Below are 6839 nucleotides of genomic sequence, written 5' to 3'. Positions count from 1 at the left end.
CTGTGACCTCAGCCTGATACCTATCTTTTTTTCCCCCTTTTGGTCAAGTAGGCATTTTCAATCCCTCGCTGCCAGGGCCAGGTTCATTCCTGGAAGTCTTTTTGGAAATTTGCAATATGGTGAATTATATTGCATCGTGTTCTTAAATATTAAATCAATCTTGCTACCCTGAATAAACTCAACATGGTAATGATATATTATTTTATATATTGTTTGAGTAAATTTCCTAAAATTTTATGTAAAATATATGCTTCTATATCAATGAAAGATATTGTTTTGCATTTTTTCTTATAATGCCTTTGTCTTGTTTTGAGACCAGCAAGATATCAGCCCCATATGTCTCAGGAAGTATTCAGTCCTCTTCAATTTTCTTGAGGTGTTTGTATACAATTGTTATTTTTCCTCCTAAAATGGTTGGCAAAATTTACCAGTGAAGCAATCTGAATATGTAGTTTTCTTTGTGGGAAAGTTTTTATTCTACAAATTCAATTTTTAAAATAGATGTATGGCTATTCAATTTATTTCTTCTTGAGTGAAATTTATTAGCTTGTGCCTCTCAGGGAATTGATCCATTTTCTCTAAGATGTTGGATTTCTTGGCATGAATTTGTTCGTAGTATTTCATTATTATCTTTTTACTGTCTGTAGAATCTATAGTAGTATCATATCTCTAATTCTTGATATTGGTAATTTGTGTCTTCTTTTTTTTCTGATCTGTCTGGTTAGAAGCTTATCAATTTTACTGATATTCTCAAGTAACCATCTTTTGGTCTCATTGATTTTCTCTAAGGATTTTTTATGCTTCTGTTTCATTGATTTCTTTTCTTCTACCAACTGTATTTGTTTTATTCTTTCTCCAGCTTTGTAAAGTGTAATCTGGATCATTAATTTGAGATATTTCCTATTTTCTGAAGTAGGCACTTTGTCATATAAATACCACTCCCCCTAAATACTACTTGAGTGGCATCCCACAATCTTGATCTATTTTATTTTCATTTTATTCTACTCAGAAACTTTATTTCTCTTTTGATTTATTCTTTGACCCATGAGTTACTTGAACATGTGTTATTTTGTTTATAAATATTTGGGGAATTTCCAGTGATATTTTAAAAATTGATTTCTAATTTAATTTCATTTTACTCAGAGATCATAATTTTATGTCATGATCTTTGAGTGATCATGAGTTTTTTGAGACTTGTTTTATGACCCAGAATGTGCTCTGTCTTGGTATATATTCCATGTACACTTGAAAAGATGCATAGTATGCAGTTACCTGCATGAAGTGTTCTATAAATGTCAGTTAAGTCAAGTTGGTTGATAGTGTCATTTAAAGGTTCCACATCCTCACCAATTTTCTGATTGCCCATCCTATCATTTATCGAAGAATTTTATTGAAAACCTGGACTATAATTTTGTGTTTGCTTGTGACTTTTTGCAGTTCTATCATTTTTGCTTCATGTATTTTGAAGATATTAAGTGTATAAATATTTAGGATTAATATGTTCTCTTGATGAATTGACCTCTTTATCATTATTAAATGACCCTCTTTATCCTGGCATGCAAATGGATGCTCACCTCAGGACACTTGGGATCTGATATTTCACATCAGGGCACTGTCTTGTATGAGCATCCTTCTCATCACTCTTGGAGTCTGACACCTCATGCCAGACCAGCCCTTCCCACCCAGTATAGGATGTTTCTCTTAACCCTTCTTGGGGCTTCAACTTCCCATTCTGTACTTCCCTTGCTTCCTCACCACCACCCCCAACTACCACCCTATCCCCATCCCCAACCCCCTCACCCGCAACCCCTCATGCCAAACACCTTTTAAACCTCACTATGCCTCTAACACCCCCTGCTGGACAATACACTTACAGGTTGCTCTCCTCAACCTTCTCAGGCTTCAACTTTGGGATGCTTTATTCTACAGACACCTGCCTCACCACATCTGTGCTTCAATTCCCTGCTCCAGTCTGCTCTGGAACATCCTCCTGTCTCTGCATAGGCTCCCTTACTGTGTGCCAGACCTGCCTCCACTAGCCCACACAGACACCTTCTTCAACCAGTTACTCTGACTCCTCTCTCTAAGACTATTATATCTCTCCATCACCAACCCATCCAGCTTAGTCCTAACTAATGACTTTTGGACAGAATTATTAACGAAGGGAAGAGAACAAAGAAGAGAAAGAGTAACCTTCAGCATGCATCTTTGTACTTGAAAAATTTCCTTTCCAATTTGTATTTTAGGCAAGAGACAATAGGATTTTTAAGGCCTTTATGTCAAGGATATGCCACATATATAAGATTATTTTAAATGCATAGTAAATTTAAGTAACCTATAGAGCACAATAAATAACTTTTTGCAAATGTTTATTTTGAAAGCCTAGAAAAAAGTAGTTGAACATTGTTGAATTCTAGGGGGAAGCAAAAAAACAAATGATTAAGGTAAGCATTGGTTGGGGAAAAATCAAGCTTGGAAATAAATAAGATAACTCTATTCTCTTTGAGGGCAATCATTATCAGTTCTGTGAGCTGAATCATGAAAATTACTTACCCCATTACTGAATAGTTCTTTTGTTGTTGTTGTTGAAGTTTCAAAACAAATCAGGGTTTGAATCATAGTCCTGATATTTTTAATTTGTGTAACTTTGGGCAAGATTTTTAATAATCATGTAATTTACTCTTCTCGTTTTAAAGGGATTGGTAATACAGCCTATATTGCAGAACTCTTAAGAGAATTAAATACTAGAATGTGTGTAACATGCCTAGAAAATTGCAGGCATTCAAAGAATAGCAACTTCTTTCCAGACTCCTCACCCCCAAGTTTCCTCATCTGTTGTGAAGACTAAATGTGCAAAAGCACATTTTGTAAAGCACTTGCTTTCAATAAATAATGCTGTGCATAAGAAATGTCAGTTCACTGTCTCTTTCTCCAATGCATTAGTAATCCAATGAACATTAAAGTGATAGAAGCTCTGAGGAACTGTCCAGACTGATAGTCAAGAGGAGAGTAGATGGAAGAGGCCAGGAAAATTGTGGAGGTGTAGTATATGGATGAGTCCCCAGAGAGCCAAAGGAAGCTCCGCCAACTGGAGACGGCTGCTCCATCAACCTGGGGCTGCTGCATCAACTCAGGGTCTTTTACTGGAAACTGGATGCTGGCAAATATGCAAATGAGCCAGAATTAGAAAAGATCCAAGAAGAGAGAAACTAGTCCTGGAGGGACATAATAACCACAAGAAAAGGTAAACTACCAAATTATGAAGAAAAGATTAAAATATTTTATGAAGAACATTTACACTTGGATGATGAAATGCGATATATCTTGGATGGAAGTGGGTATTTTGATGTGAGGGAAAAAGAGGACAAGTGGATCTGGATTTTCATGGGGAAGGGAGACATGATAACATTTCCTGCAGCATTTATCACTGCTTCACACTGGATGAAAAGAACTATGTGGAGGCAATGTGGCTGTTTTTGGAGAACCAGGTGGAGAGCCTACAACCGGCCACCTGAACATTTTGATGCTCGAGGACTACATGTGACATTTTCGACACAGATAGCATAGTGATGCTCTCTAGAAACTGACCATTTACTTGTAACAGCCCTAAACATGATAATTGAGCAAAAAATCAGTCATTTTCTTTTTGTCTTTATACTGTAGACTTGAGGCTGGGTTGTCTTTCCTAAGCAAGCTTATTTGATCAGAATATTTTTTAATGCAAGTAACAATAAAACTGATTTTTATATTCATTTTCTCTAACTAAATAAAAAATAGTGGTTCAGTAGCCCTGGGTTAGCCATGCATTCAACTTTAAGCCAAATTAAAGTTTAATCTCTCAAAATGTAACTACTTAGCATATTCCATCTGGATATGATTCTTAGACTTTAAACCATCCATCAGTCAGTGTCTTGCCTGCTTTATAAGACGGTATAATAATAGAAAATAGAAGTAATCAAATATAAGATACTTCTTCTCCCCAAATTTATGCTTGGTTCAGGCACTGGAATAGGAAAGAGCCTCTCCTATTATGGCTACATTCTCAGTAGCTTACACTACTTTCTTGTTCAAAATAAAATAATTGTCTTCATTGAATGCTTTTGGCTTGCAGTTACCTAATATTCAGGTATATATGGTATTTTTGCCTGGTTTGTTAAAATAACTCTTGTTTAGCTTCTTCGTATGATAGTGTATATATATAATTAATTTATATAATTTATATAATAAATATACCTGTTACTTTTATGTATGTATAACATATGTAATATAAATGTATGTATAACATTTGTAATGCATACAAATATCAGTATTTTTCCAGTTTGGTATTTCTAGGTTAAACCTGTGGTACTATACATCCCTTTTACAATCAAGCCTTTGAATTTTAACAAGAAAACTAGTGCATTGTTTTTCTATTTAACAATTCTGTGATACAATTATGCTAATTTGTTATAATCATAGGAAAAAAACACAAATAAGCTTAAAGTTTTAGAAGGGCAGATTGTTTCTAAATATTTTTTAAAACTGGTTTAAAAATCTTCATTCAAAAATTAATCTTTTGTCACCTCCACTTTGGTTTTGGGGATTAGTTTCCCACTGTTTTAGACATTGAAATAACCTTTTCTGAATTTTAGGAATAAAATATACATAGGCAGCATGATAATTACATGAATACCCCAGAACTTTCTTCTGTCAAATATTAGCTGCGTATCTACTGATTTTTGTTTTTTTAATGGCTTCATTTGTAAATGGTTATTATAAATGGAACTTTGTTCATTTTTAAGAATTAAACATTAGAAAGAGACCATCATCCCGGGGAGGAATGTAGACCTGGCATCGTGGGACGGAGAACATCTTCTTAACCAAAAGGGGGATGTGAAAGGAAATGAAATAAGCTTCAGTAGCAGAGAGATTCCAAAAGGAGCCGAGAGGTCACTCTGGTGGGCACTCTTACGCACAATTTAGACAACCCTTTTTAGGTTCTAAAGAATTGGGGTAGCTGGTGGTGGATACCTGAAACTATCAAACTACAACCCAGAACCCATGAATCTCGAAGACAATTGTATAAAAATGTAGCTTATGAGGGGTGACAGTGGGATTGGGAAAACCATAAGGACCACACTCCACTTTGCCTAGTTTATGGATGGATGAGTAGAAAAGTAGGGGAAGGAAACAAACAAACAAACAGACAAAGGTACCCAGTGTTCTTTTTTACTTCAATTGCTCTTTCTCACTTTAATTATTATTCTTATTATTTTTGTGTGTGTGCTAATGAAGGTGTCAGGGATTGATTTAGGTGATGAATGTACAGCTATGTAAAGGTACTGTGAACAATTGAATGTACGATTTGTTTTGTATGACTGCATGGTATATGAATGTATCTCAATAAAATGAAGATTAAAAAAAAAAAAAAGACCATCAAAAAAAAAAAAAAAGAGGAGAGAAGCCCTAATTAGAAAGAAAAAAAGATAAATTAAAATTTTGTTGACTAGTTAATATATGTTCATGGCAAAAAATTTTAAAGGAACAAAAGACTATAGCTAAAAGTAATTTTCCCAGTTACCACTGTAACCCTGCCACACTAATAACCTTCCCAGAGGCAAATCTGGTTATTTTATGTAGATAATTTTGCATTTATTTTTAACAGTTGATAGCACACTATACATAGTGTCCTTTAATTTTTTTTTTTCACTTAGCCACATATTTTGGAAATAATTCTATATTTATTCTTTTCAGTGGATATATGGTACTTCATTGTACAGATGTATTATAACCTGTTAGCCATTCACTTCTTGATGGACATTTAGGGCATTTCTAAACTGTTATTAGTACAAAAATATAGGAATATGTTATCTGGTATGAACAAACTTGCAGTAGTAAAATTACATTGGTATAAATATAATTGCTGGATAAAAGCAAATAAACACTAATATTCTTGATAAATATTGACAAATTACATCAACAGGAATCCTACCAATTTATTTTCTCCCTACCAGTTTTTGAGAGAGAACTTCCCACACCCTTGCCAAAGCATATATAAGTTGTTTTATATTCATGTTTCTTTTAAAATTTGTGTTTCTATTATGAGATGGATGGAGCATTTTTGCATAAGTTTAAGAATCATTGACATTTATTTTCCTGTGAACTTCCTATCCATACATTTGTCCATTTTAATAGTGAGTTATTCACCATTTTATTACCAATATGTTGAGGTTGTTACTGCATTAAGAAAAATGATTTGTTCAGATTATGATTGTGAAATAATTTCCTCACATTGCTCTTTGTCATTTTCACATAGTTTGTTATTTTCCAATACCATCACTATGTCATTTTATGAATTTTGAATTTTGTATCACACTAGAAAATCTTCCCATACTCTGTAATTATAAAACAAAAATCTCCCATATTTTCTTCTAGTCTCAAAAGCATACTTAGTTGGAAAGGAGCCTTTATTCTAGGTGGTCATGCATCCACTTATATTTTGCTAATTATTTTATTAAAGGGAGAACAGAATGGCCAACCAGTAGTCTCTGCCATATGCTTCCTCAGTAAATGGAATAGTACATTATGAGAATTCTTCATAGCTAAAGCCTACAGTGCAATGTGCCAACATTAAAAATAAATTTCTTAATGTTTGGTGGTTTTATAAATGATATTACAGGTTTTCACTTTAAGGTAGCACAAACATTTTTAAATCTGTCCTTCCCGTGAACCCATTGGAATGATACTAATATAAGTAAAAAAAAAAAAAAAAAAGGTGTAAACTCACAACAAAGACAATGTAAGAAGGGCATCAGAAGACTAGGGTTTTCACCTCTCTGGAAGACAAAAGGCCAAAACCA

The 6839-nt window shown here is 33.9% G+C and overlaps 1 pseudogene; it reads left to right on the top strand.

Moving 5' to 3' along the window:
- Positions 1-3013: 3013 nt before the first annotated feature.
- On the top strand, positions 3014-3567 carry LOC119506085 (annotated as a pseudogene).
- Positions 3568-6839: the final 3272 nt, after the last annotated feature.

This window comes from Choloepus didactylus, chromosome 11 (assembly GCF_015220235.1).
Source record: "Choloepus didactylus isolate mChoDid1 chromosome 11, mChoDid1.pri, whole genome shotgun sequence".
Classification (NCBI taxonomy): Eukaryota; Metazoa; Chordata; class Mammalia; order Pilosa; family Megalonychidae; genus Choloepus; species Choloepus didactylus.
The sequence above is the reverse complement of the archived record's forward strand: the minus strand, read 5'-3'. Positions and strand labels throughout refer to the sequence as shown.